Genomic DNA, 14,058 nt, shown 5'->3' on the forward strand with positions numbered 1-14,058 from the left:
AATGTGTTCAGTGGGTGGGGCTAAAGCACATTTTCTGAATGAAATATTTATTAAATATATAGTATAGTTAAGGTCAATTTAGGAAACACTTAAATGAACACATTGCTTGCCCTTTAAAAGTCAATAATTTTCTGAAAAATCTAGATACACTTTTATAAATTACTTAAAAATATGTAGGAATATTATTCTAAAAATCTATCCCTGTTCAAATATAGTATAATAGTAAAATTCTTACATAATTAATGCTCGATAATATGTCATCTTGCATTCAAAACAGATGGATTAATGAAGTTAAAAAAATAAATCTTCAGTCATGAGGACTTTGCATTCGTCTAAGCTATACTGGTTATTGGTATATGAACGTATGTCTCATTCAAACGGGCCAGTAGGCTTCTTCTAGTTATTACAGAATGACTGTTCAACATTTTTCATTGACACACAGCTATCAATCAATGCTGGAAACAACTTGTTTTCTGACTATAAAATACAATTTTATCTTATAAGTTTGTGATGAATCACAATTCCTTTCACACCTTCTTGTCCACAACTTTTCTATGGATGACATGAACGATAAAAATCAATTTGATGGACTGGAAACAGCATTATAAGGTTCAAAACACAAGCTTGGTCCAGCAGACACTTGTTCAACCACTCCTGAGGTCATATTTATTTACATAATTCACAACAGTTTATATGGAAATATTCAACCTACATATGTATATGCATTTAAATAGTTTGAATGAATAATTTCCACATTTCTTCTTTCGTCATGTTTAAATGATCAACTACAGGAGAGACAGTTACTTCAACTCAGTGCTTCTTTGGCCAAAGACTCCTGTGGCTTCTGTCTTGATCTCTAAAGTGTCATCTTCTCAGACTTGTTATGATGGAACTACAAGTCAATATTCAGGGGTTTATCTCCATCCTTTTGGTGTCAGGCTGGAAATCACCTGGGTTGAAAAACAAAAGAACCAGACTTCACAGTCATGAATATTTTGAAGATAAGTAACAGCTCAGTTATAATTGTTGACAGTACTTTCTTTCAGAAGTACTGTCGTACACTAGATCTGGTCTGCACTCATTTTGTAAAAGAAATAACCTTGATTAACATCTAAAAAAAAATAACTATCTTTAATTTTCTATCTCTTCTGATGTGTTTTGCTCGGCAGGAAATATGAGTGTCTCGATAATATTTATCTATAATCAAATATATTTATCAACTATGAAGATGTGTGAAGCAAAAACCACCAACGTTCTGTGACTATTAAATTGACCAGAACAATGATTAAAGTTTAGTTTAAAAATATATAAATTACCAATGTTATTATACATCTTTAAGTAAGTAGCTTCCATGTTTTTAACCTTTTACTTTCGTCGTAATTGTTTGAGTCGCCATTTTAACTTTTAATTTTACAAATTTGATTAAGACTATCAAAAGGTTCACATTTGTTTGATAGTAAATTCACACAGAAATGTGTTTTATTGTAAAATAATGTACTTAAATGAAAACAATCCAAAATACTTTTGGCCATTTCGATCAGATGGATAGATAGATAAAACTTTATTGATCCCTCTGGATCGTAAACTAAACTTTAATCATTGCTCTGGTCAATTTAACAGTCACAGAATTTTGGTTGTTTTTGCTTTCACATACCTTCATATTTGATAAATATATTTTATTAGACAAAATTATTTTCGAGACACTCATTTTTCACCTTGACCCTGTTCCAACACAATGAAGCAATACATTCCTCATGTGTTTGGCTTCAGGTCAAATCTTATTTTTCATTTAGTAATTTAAACATTTTTTCTTCATTTAAAAACAGCAACAGGGTACTAAACTCAATGTTAATTCTCCTAAAACAACACCAGCCTTGGTTAGTGTGCTCAAGAATACCCTCTAAGGCTGAAGATTTCTCGTCTTTATATTTAGTCCTGACGTCATCTGGCAGCATTGAAGGTTGAACACTACTCTTTATTTTGTGGAAAGAATAAACCACGTGTTGAGAAAAGTGTGAGAAAATTACTATTTTCCTTTGTTTTGAACGACTGTTCTTATGAAACATCACATCATTTTTAAACTGATGGCGCCACCTACTGACCTCTAAACAACATGACACTGTTTCATGAAGCTTCATCGGAACATCACTTGTTAACACTCAGATACACTCAATAACAATAGACTGATCTGGACTATGAGACTATTTTCTGAGCAAAAAAAATGTCCTTTCACGGATAGCAGCTGAAATAAAGTACGTCTCTGACGAAAAATGGACGTCTTTGTTCAACGATTGCAGTGTTGGTGGAGTTTCAGTTGCTCCTGTCATCACCCATTTGGAGCCAGTGGTTCCATAAAGAAAATCCTGTCTTATTTTTTACAAAACAGAACATCTTTCAGACAGTTCTAATCAATACAACATAAATTCAATAATTAATTTAGTCTTTCTGTGCATCCCGGTAACAACCTTTTCTCTTGAAAGTGAAACCTTCAACTGGTGTGTCTGGACAGTCTTGTTACCTCTACTAAAACAAATGGTTCGGCGACTGCTCTTGAGCTGCCAGGGCTCTTTTTTTTACCCCGGAGCTGCCACGTTTTAATGAAGGTTGGCTGGATAAATTGAAGGTCGCCGCTGCCGGTCAATCCGACCATTGACTCGGCAGTGAATAAAGAAACCATCATAACTCTGATCTCATCAGTATTCATTCCACTCGGTGAACAATAAATCATGCAAATCAACCAATTCTTCTTCCCGTCCAGACCACTTGGCAATTCAAATTGGCAGAGAGGAGAAAGAAATGAGCCGTACAGTCAACAGATTTCTTACAAGCAATCGTGGCTCGCGGTGCGTTCAGAGCTGCAGGACACGTCAAGTTTCTCTTTAGGAATGACAACAAGTGGCTGAGTTTATGTATGAATAATATACTCATAAAGGTTCCCACCATTCTCAGCACCTTTGGCTCTGTAAAGATTGAGCGGCTCAGAACCAGAACTCCATATCTCCGGGTCCTCTTTGTTTCAACTGCCTTTCTAAAATACGTGAAGCAATAAAGTGAAAAGCCCTGGTTATGGTTTAAGTGAGCTCAGAAAGACTTGAAGAAAATCCTCTTAGGCTGAAGGTTTCCAGTCTTTATCTTTAGTCCTGATGTCATCGGGCATCAATGGTGTTTTATCTAAGATATTTCATCAGCCTTAATAATCTAATTTTACAGTGAAACCAAAAATGTGCTTTAGGAGTGTGAAAAGCTGTAGATAAAGTGCTGGTCCAGCAAGAAAGAAAAACATGATTGAACTGTGACGAGAAAATGGACAACGATTTTTATCCTTTTTTTTCATTTTTCATTTCATTGTCATTTGATAAGAAATTGCTTTACTTACATTTCTAACCATGAGTGTTGCCATTATGTCATTTTTTAATGATTATTTGTTGGAAAAAAGAGAAGAAAAAGAGGAAGCATTTTGATATTTTAAAGAAAAATTGAGGGTAGAGAAGGAGCAAAAATAGATGTCAATAATTTACATGTAACATAATTATATTGATAAAAGAGGTTTGGATCAAATAGTCTCTCCTCATCTTTATATATATATATATTTTTTTTGAATCTTCATGACCTTGTTGTCAGTGTTTCTGACCAACACACACCACATCCACTAGTAACGCAATCGTCCTTGTCTGTGTCGGACACACAGAGCGACCTCAGGCAGGCTGCAGCAGTTTGTGATGAAAAATATGGTCTTTTGAGACTTTGAGCAACAACACGAAGAAACTTCAAGGATTTGAATGAATTTTTTATTTCAAGGTCGTCAAGTGTACAGTTATATTTTAAATGACATTCATCAGGATCATTAGACTCAATCATAAATGAATAAAAGTGTAAAACATACTTAAAGATAAAATAAAGTAGATAGGTCAAGAACTGTCAGTCAATTATCATAGAAAGTCAGTTTTAGCTCTTGACTGTATAAAACATCTACGTGGTTAATGTCACATACATTCTTCTCTGTCAACACTGAAGCCATTTGAGGTAAATGTTCACCCACAATTAAAATGTCACTCATTTTCTACTCACCCTCATGTCGGCTAAAGTTTGGGATTATTTTCAGAGTAATCTGTTCCTTTTTGGAGTTATAGACAAAAATGTATTTTCATTTTATTGTAGCGACTGAAGCTCAGTGGTTGTCGTCTTTATCTTCATCCAAAAATGACACGCTTGAAAACATCCAAATATCTCTATGCCTGCTCGTCTGTAACGTCAAATTCGAATCCAGACCCAGTTTTTTTCTCCTCACAGTACATCCGCTTTCTCATCTTTAAAATGTTCCCATTTGAATCAATGTTTCCACGTCTAACAGAAGCAAACAATTTCTTGTTCAAGGTGCTTTGATAATTCACTGTGATTTTTGATGACATATTTTTGTATCTGGATGTTTCTTCGATCAATGCCTCGTCATCAACGTACTTTAATAGTGACAAAGCTGTAGCGTTTCTGTTCCATCCTTCCCTCACTTGTGAACAAAATGACAAGATAATCCTCCTCCTCTGAAAAAGTTAATCTCCAACCTGGACTGCGGTGCAAAAAAAAGTTTCTAACTGGGTTGAAACCATCAATATTAGAAAATAAATATCATCTTCTCTAGGAAACTGTGTCCACCTCCATCTAAACAACTGTGCTTCGTCTCATCATACATGACGTGAACATCCAAACATTTCTTCCATGCATGCAAGTGTAAATAATGAATTTATTGTTGAGTGAAATAAAATCAAACTAATCTGAAAGTTTGAAGCATCTGTGACCTCTGACAACACTTATTTACAAGCAACCTGATTTGACCAGACGTTTAATGAACGATGAGATCAATACCTCGAGTCACTTGGCCTTTTTAAAGATGCTTAATTGCAAAGTCCAGGAATAAATTAGTTTTTCGAACTGTAGAACTTCGACTGGCTGTCAGGAGAAGCTTTTGTGAGAATAATTTGAAAGTACAGACATTGTTTAAAGACATTTTTTCCATGATATTTTCACCAGATGTAATGATTCATACAGATAGACATGTATAATTGCTGTCGGGATCATTTATATTTTCTATTTGTTGCCCTATTGCTGTTAACCTTGACGTATACATATATGGAAGCTCCTCCACGTCTATGATCAAGTTTTAATTAACATTTCTAGTTCAATGTCTGTGGATTTTTTGTGTTGTGTCACTGTAAACGTTGGCCATCCTCCCTGCCCAGAATAGTATGTTATTATTTTTCACAAATCCTTTTTAATCTTCTTTCTCTCTCTCGAATGAGAAGAGACCTGATTAAAAAAATGAAACTGTAACATACTTTTGTTTTACCATTTTATAAAAACCTATCATACATCATCGAAAATGTTGTCCCAGGGTCAAAAATCATCCCATTCCAGACGGTGTTGTTTGTTCTTAGTGCGAGTAAATAACTTTATCTACATTGAAAATAAAGTTTTTTAAATCAACTCTTTTCGTGAATTAAACAATTCCCGCTCACATATCGGAGAGAACTTTACAAAGTCTACAGAGAGGTTGTTTCGCACCTGGACTCACCAGATGGTTCATATTTTTTGAGTTTTCTGTCAACAGTTGGAAAGTAAACACGCCTCATCCTTTGTCTCCGAGGTTTTCGTACGGCGGACTCTGCACAAACAATCACAGAGACAGAGTTATTTTTGGTCTCCTTCAATCTAGATCACAGGTCACAGGAGGGTTGTGGCCACGTTTCATCCCCGTTTCCTGTGGTTAGCCAGAGATGCTCGTCTCTTATTACAACCTCAGGATCATATCGCGTCACATCCACCATAAAGATCAGGCGATGTGACTTGAATTATCTTTCAGCTTTTTTTAAATTTATTTTCATTTAACCTTTGTAGGGTTTTTTTGTTTTGCTTGAAATCTGGGTGTTTTCACCCCAATTTAATTTTATGTATCTATATATAATGAATGTGTTTGTGGTATCCCTTGTGTTGTCTCTCGGTCAAGGTGAATGACAGACCCTTCTGGTCGCCTTTACCCTGAGATAAACCAATTAGTTTATTTGTAGATATACTGTATATGTTTTGGTAAGTTCAGGACAAAATAAATACAGAATGCAGAAGAGTAGCTGGATTAAAAATGGAATCGTATCGATCATAATGATGGATTAGTTGTGTCAATGATACATGAAGTTTGACAGGTTTAAATAAAGGAAAACAGCCTAGTGTGTTGACCTAACAAGGGTTCTCAGGTGGTAAAAAGAGGAAGAAAGAAGCCAACATTCAAGTATTCAAATCCAGTTTATACAAAAGTAAGAAAAAGTAGCCTTTTCCAGGAAGCCGACAGCTAATGACAAATACTGAAATCCGGGTACGTCTTATTTTTCAGTCCAGAATGACCTGTATCTATTAAATAATATCAAGCTTGAGTAAGTATTTGAACGGATGTCCTCATGATTATAAATAAGCTATTTTGGACTAAGAAAAAGACGCTTTTGCAAGACTAATTTGTCCATTACTCATGACGAGGTGGGAAAAACACTTTTGCAGCATTAACTTTCTAGAATGCGACTTAATTTTCATTTTTGTCTTTCCCATTTCCAAACTGGGGTTTGAACTTTAAACTCTATAAATGTGTTTCTTTTTTATTTGACCCAGGTTTAATTTCCATAGAGAAGATGAATTTATCTTTGCAACTACTTAACAAACATACAAACACATAATAAAAAATTGGTTTCATCACAAAACAGTTCAGGTTTTCTTGTGGGGAAAATCTCCACATTTTATTATGAGAAGTTATAGGTTTATTATTGAATTAGAGATTTACAGAATCAAGAATTTGAAATTTGAAAATTCAAAGATAGAATGTTACCTCGGGGAAAGAATGTTATACAAGTAATGGCCTGATGAAGCTTCATGAAGCAGTGTCATTATTTTCAGAGTCCACTAGATGGCCGTCTCTACACTATTTTCCTTAGTTTTGAACAACTGTTCTAATGAAACATCACATCATTTTTAAACTGATGGCGCCACCTACTGACCTCTAAACAACATGACACTGCTTCATGAAGCTTCACGAATCACGAGTGTCCTTTCTATCATGTGTTGTAAAAATATGGTAAAGTCATAAATCATGATGCTTAGGAAAAATAACGATGAAAAAATAAATGTAAAACAAATGTAACAGCACAATTTTAATAGAAAAATGTAAATTATATTAGCAATTATATTCTATCATGTACTATTTCACAAATTGCAACACTGTTCATTTTAACTGTTGACAGAGTGTGCTTGGTTAGTTAGACACAGTCAACATGAGGGGTCGAAGCATTCCAATACACCTGAGAAAGACCCACGAATAGCAACACGTTTAATGCTGACCTGAATAATCCGTGGAATTATCACATGCTGGTAAGCCTCGCTGCACAAAAGTCAATCCTGGCTCCAGGCAGCTGAGATCATGAGCTTCCGGCGAAATTCACTGCACAACAGTGTGTATCAATAGAGAACGTTTTCTCTCCTATTGTCCCGTTTGACCATCCAATTAAAGAGATCAGCTCCTCTGATATGTTTCAACACGACGCAACGCAATTGCTGTAAATGTAGCGCTGACCCGTCTTTTGAGCAAAGAGATGAAGATTAACAAACGAGTAAAAACATGTATCTGTACTTTTTAACGCTGATTGCCACCAGCCTTGGAACCCTATCGCCCAAACAAACAAATGATTATTGTCGTTGCGTTCTGGTTAAATTTGTGTTTTCTAGAAACATTTACGCCGGTATCTGCTCCGAAGACGCGGGGTCAGAGATTTAGCTACGGTTTAGCATTTGAATTTCCATGAGAGTCTTTTTTCACCACCTAACAATTGACAAAAGGAGCTGGAAGTAGTATATAAAATAAATCTGTGTTTTTCTTCCATATATATTTGTCCATATGTTCTCATTCATCCAAATCCAATTAGTCCCAAAATCGGGCCAACTGGACTTTGCACAATATAGGCAGACATTTACTCTCTCATCAGAGACGCTTCCTCAGTTCTGAATGAGCTGGTCTGGACGACAGTGTTGGTGGACCGTTCCTTTTCATTTTTTCCATTAGTTTATTGATTAATCCCTTAGCCTACCTTGATTATTAATCTTGCAACAGCGAGCGGTCACTTCAACAAATACGCATTCCTTGACCCAAACATTTGTAAAGCAAAACAACTCTTACAAAAGAAAAACACTGTTGCCATTTTCTTCACTGAATTATTCAATGAAAGAGCTACAGAAACTTCCAGATATGACATGTTTATAGCAACAATGTTGAAATACCAAACAAGTCTATTAATCAATGCTTAGTTGAAAACTCTTGTAAGAAGAGATGTGGTCGATCTCATCCTCAGAAACAATCAGAGTGTAGAAAATGAAGACTGGAAAATCTGACACAGATGCATGTGAACCCTGGTCTGGTCTCCTGGATCTCAGACTATCTCACTGATCGACCACAGTATGTCAGACTGAATGACATCACGTCTGATACTGTGGTGTGCAGTACAGGAGCACCTCAGGGGACAGTATTGGCCCCTTTCCTCTTCACCATATACACTTCAGACTTTTGCTACAACTCCAAGCTTATCATTTCAATGTTCTAGATTTTCAAGAGTGAGATAGAAACAAGCTGAAACTAAGCAATGCACTCTCTTAAGCAGTCTTTTATGTGTTGTTATGACTGTCATAGGTTTTTTTAATTATGGTAATTTTTTATTTATTATTGGTGGTAAACTATGATCATATGGCAATTCATTTGAAAGTTTTGTATTTATACACGAAATCTTTACCTAAGAAGTAACATCACACCGTAAATAGTGTATTTCACAAGTGTATTTATATCTCACACGAACCGAAAAACTGATATTTATGTATAAAAAAAGAGATGGAGTGCGACAACTTATTGTCTATTTGGTTTGCTTTCTTCATCCAAACACATGGAACCTAAAAAGCCACAGCAAATACCAAAGAAAAACCATTCGTTCATGGCTGTTCTGAAACAAACCGAACAAGAAGACCTTTTTTCCAGCTTTCATCCAGAGGAGGACTCTATTCAACTGAGCTGAAAGGAGACTCTTGTAGAGGTGCGATACAGAGGTTTGTTTTCCTTCGCTGTTCAGATGCACCTTGTGACATAAACTGGTGCAGCGTTTCAATTCCCCCGTGTGTGACGCACCCCAGTGCTCCCCTTGACATTCATGTTGCCTGCCTGTTGAAAATATCAATTCCTCACTCATGGTGCATCTGCAAGCACTTGATAAAAAGAGGTATATATGGGCTCGAAACTGTCCATTCCAACAATGCCGAGGCAGCTTATGTCAGGGAAACCTTTGGTCATGCGAATAAATTGGATCTCTATCATTACTTATGAAATTAGCTGAAAACAATAGGATGAAATGTTTAGAGAATTATGGCAAAGGCCAAATCAGAGCTCTTTGATGCTATTTAAATCAGTTTACAGGGGCCGTCTTTCAAGCTTGATATCTGCACGCTCATTTGCATCGCAAATGTGAATCCCTGAATGTGGATGTTAATGTCAGTTTGGTTTGGAGGGTCAGGATAAGAATGGTCCAGTTTGAAGGGGGCGGGGGAATTTTTAAAGAAATCAGTTTTTACAGGCAGTCTAGGCAAATATATTCAAATTGCACTACAAAACCATATTTACACTTTTGCTTGCTCAACGATTTATACTTTAAAACAGGTTTCCTTCAAGACTTTTTTTTGTCTAAAAGGTTTACTCCAAACTTGCTATGTAAGAGAGTAAGTAATAGTTCTTTGTAAAGTGCCTTTCTATACCAGGGTCACAAATCGCTTGAACAATCAAAAGCAATACACGTTTAAAAATACCTAAAAATTAAACTGTGTGCGCAGAACCATCAGTAGATTCTGATTCACAGACCTAAGAGTCTGAGCTGGGGTGTAAGGCTGGATCAGATCACTGATGGAAGGAGGAGCCTGACCATGAATAGATCTAAAAGCAAGAATCAGAATTTTAAGGATCGGGGAAATGTGAGTTCTTCTACTAGAGCGGGTCAGAATTCCTGCTGCAGAGTTTTGTATAAACTGCAGACGAGACAACTCCTTCTTATTTAGACACGAAAATAAACTGTAACAATAGTCTAAACAAGAAGACACAAACATGGATCATAATTCCAGATCAGGTTGTAAGTAAGTAAGTAAGTAAGTAAGTAATATTTATATAGCGCTTTTCGAGACCAGGGTCACAAAGCGCTTTAACAATCAAAACAATACTCAAAACAGTACATACTTCAAAGATCAAGACAACACCGAGAACAACACAGGAGTTCGAGAAATTCAAGGAAAAGCCTGCACAAATAGAAACGTCTTAAGGTGTTTCTTAAAGGAGTCAGTAGACTCCATCAAGCGCAAAGAGAGAGGAAGATTGTTCCAAAGCTTAGGAGCAACAGCCTGAAAAGATTTCTCTCCTCTGGTCCTGAGCCGTGTGCGTGGAACCATAAGTAGATTCTGATCCACAGACCTCAGAGCCCGAGCTGGGGTGTAAGGCTGGATCAGATCAGTGATGTAAGGAGGAGCCTGACCATGAATAGCTCTGAAAGTAAGAACCAGAATTTTAAAGTTGATCCTGAAAGAAACTGGAAGCCAGTGAAGAGTTTTAAGGACCGGAGAAATGTGAGTTCTTCTACTAGAGCGGGTCAGAATTCTCGCTGCAGAGTTCTGAATCAACTGCAGGCGAGACAGCTCCTTCTTGTTAAGACATGAAAACAAACTGTTACAATAGTCCAGACGAGAAGAAACAAACGCATGGATTACAAGCTCCAGATCATGTTGTGACAGCATTTTCCTAAGTTTAGAGATTTTTCTCAGTTGAAGGAAACAGTTTCTGGTCAGTTTTCTACAGTGTTGAACAAGAGACATGTCTTTATCAAATACAACACCCAGGTTTCTCAGGCTCAGTTTGACAGACCGTACTAAGTCACCCAAGTACTGACTTAACCATGTAACCCTATCATCAGGCGCAATAACCATAGTTTCAGTTTTGTCCACATTTAGCTGCAAAGTGTTTTCACTCAGCCATTGTTTGATCTCTAGTAAGCACTTGACTAAGCTGTTCAGCCTCTGGGGCTCAGTTGGATTAAATGAGTAGTAGAGCTGAATGTCATCAGCAAAAATGTGGTAAGAAACGTCAGGAACTCTCTGAATGATTTTACCCAGGGGAATCAAGTACTGCAAAAACAAAAAAGGACCAAAAAAATAATCTCGATGGACCCCACAGAATAGATCAGCTGATTCAGACCTTATTTAATTTGCTGACACACTGAAACTGCGCCCAACAAGGTATGACAAGAACCAGTGTAACACAGACCCAGACAGTCCCACTTCATCCCTCAGTCTTCTCAGCAGGAACTGGTGATCAACTGTGTCAAAGACCGACAGATCCAAGAGAACCAGAACATTGTTTTTACCCGAATCAGCCGACATTTCACTGGACACTACTCAGTAAGGCTGTCTCCATAGAGTGTTGTTTTGTGGAAGCCAGACTGATACTTCTCATGAGTGTCAATCTGATCCAGAAATAATGACAACTGCTCAGACACCACCTTCTCTAAGATTTTGGACAAAAATGGAAGCTTAGAAATAGGCCTTAAATTACTGAGGTTAGGCGGGTCTAAGCCTGGCTTTTTGATTAAAGGCTCCACGATGGCATGTTTAAATGCATTGGGAAAAACACCAGAGAGCAAAGGGAGAGGTTTATGATTTTTGTAACCCAGGGGCCAATAACATCAACTTAAATAAAGAGCCTACACAGAAGGATGTTCTGTGCAGGAGCAGGAGGAGGGTTTCATTTTGCTCATCATTGCCGATATATCAGCCAGAGTTACAGGCTTAAAGAAGGACCACAAGCTGGAGACAGGCCCAGTGACAGCAGGGGTTCCACACAAAAGGGGAGGGATTTTGTCTTTGATCAACTTCATTTTGTCAAAATCTTAACAATGCATTGCTGTCAGCGTAACAGAAGACATGGGTGAGTGTAGCAGCAGGACACACGAGAGAATTTGAGTACATTAAGAGTTAGCAAATCGGTAATAAATAAAAACAATGATCAAAATATCCAAAAAACAATATACTTAGACAGAGAGGCAGAATAAACCAACTGATATCAAATAATTAGAAGAAAACCTAAATGCTTAATTAGAGTTAAGAGCAGATTGTAGACCACCTAAAGCCAACAATTATGATTTGTGATTCTAAATCTCAACAACTTCTTTCACCTTTTGCCCAAAAGCTACTATTGGTTCAATGTGGCTTTTGCCCTCATGCTACTTCGACACACTTGATTCAGTCACTTTAAATTTTTGTTGACTTGTACTTATGTCTTTGAGTCTTTCCCTATAATTTATGTTTACACTTGACACTAGAAAACATACCAACACAACATTTTTTATTATGCCTTCGATATTGACACAATCTCTGGGCTGATTAGCAAACTGGATCATGAGTGAGACAGGTTGGATGAATACTAGTTTGCTGTTAATCAGTCTCATGAAGTTGAGAAGATTTTTTTTTCTCCATCTTCATTGCTCGGACTTGGATGGTTTTCACAACAAACTCTGAGCTGCTTAAAGAGTTAGAAATGTCAGCATGTTCTCTGAAAATGAGCCTTTTGGGTGTTAATCCCAGAGAAAATCCAAGATTCAATGGGTAGAATATGGCAGGAAGGAACATTCAGCAGAAAAACTTAATTATTGCAGGGATGTGTGTGTTTGTTTGTTATAGATGGTCATAGTGAATCAATCTGACTTTCTTCAGTGATAAAACCAGTTTTTTAATTTAACTTATTTTCATTTGGACTCTGTCAGGTTTAAGAACTACGTGAAATACAGCATAGTTATGTAACTAAAGGCTTCTCACAGAGTGCACCAAACAACATTTTTTAAGTTCACTGCCATACTGTCCTGGATGGCTCTGGATGCACTCGATAAAGGACTTAAAATAAGTTTGCATCAGATAATGTATTGATTCTCCACTGGTCTTCAGGAACAAACTTCAACACACCTTATACTTCAGCAGGTAAGTTGCTGTTTGCTTTAAAGGGAAAATTCACCAAAAATCCTATTTCTAATTCTAATCATGTCGGCTAATCGTTGGGATTATTTTCAGAGTAATCCGTTCCTTTTAAGATTTATATCTAAAATATATGTTCATTTTAACATAGCAACTCGTCCCCAGTTTACAAACTATCCAAAACTACGCCTAAAAACATCCAAATACCTCCGTGCTGCTCTTCTGTAACATCAATCTTGTATCGAAACCTCGATGTGAAAAATAGTTTTTAAAGAAGTTTAAAGATTAAAAAGCGATACAAACAGGAAGATCTACACTGGAGCATAAAATATACACTTATTTAAGTATCGAGGTATATGGATGTTTTTAAACTTCTCTTTGGAGAACATTCTTCAGTCGCTTCATTAAAATGCATTTTTGTGTATAACTCGAACAGATTACTCCCAACCCTTAGTCGACATGAGGGTGAGTAGAAAATGAATGAAGTTTGAACTTGAATTTACCCTTTAAGAATCAAATTTTAGAATTATTTTACAAACCTTTTTGTGACCTCACATTATTTATAAAAGCTTTCTTTACATCCAAGGAGCCTTTAATTGTTTCACTCACCAAAGTATTGCTTCCATTTTCATGGCAGACCTATTTTTATGATCTTTCTTGCTAGTTGGTGTTTCTAACAGGCAATGCACAAACTCACAGTCCAAAAAATGGATGTGGTAATTTGGTGTTATAGAACATAAAAAAAACAGTTTTTTTATGTTCAATAACAATCTTGTGAGTGCCTCATGTGGTTCGCAGGGTTTGAACTTTGAAAAAATGAAAAAATGAAAAACAGGTTCATGCGCTAACAAACCATTATAAATAAAATGTGTTTTTGTTTGTGTAACAAGCACATGGTGAGGAGGTGGATAAACATATGCCTGACAAGTTGTATTTTTGCACGTTTGTGGGCAAATCGCCTTCAATATCTTTTTTTTAGTGCTTGTCTTAACA

Source organism: Callionymus lyra, chromosome 10 (assembly GCF_982586985.1).
Source record: "Callionymus lyra chromosome 10, fCalLyr1.hap1.1, whole genome shotgun sequence".
Lineage (NCBI taxonomy): Eukaryota > Metazoa > Chordata > Actinopteri > Syngnathiformes > Callionymidae > Callionymus > Callionymus lyra.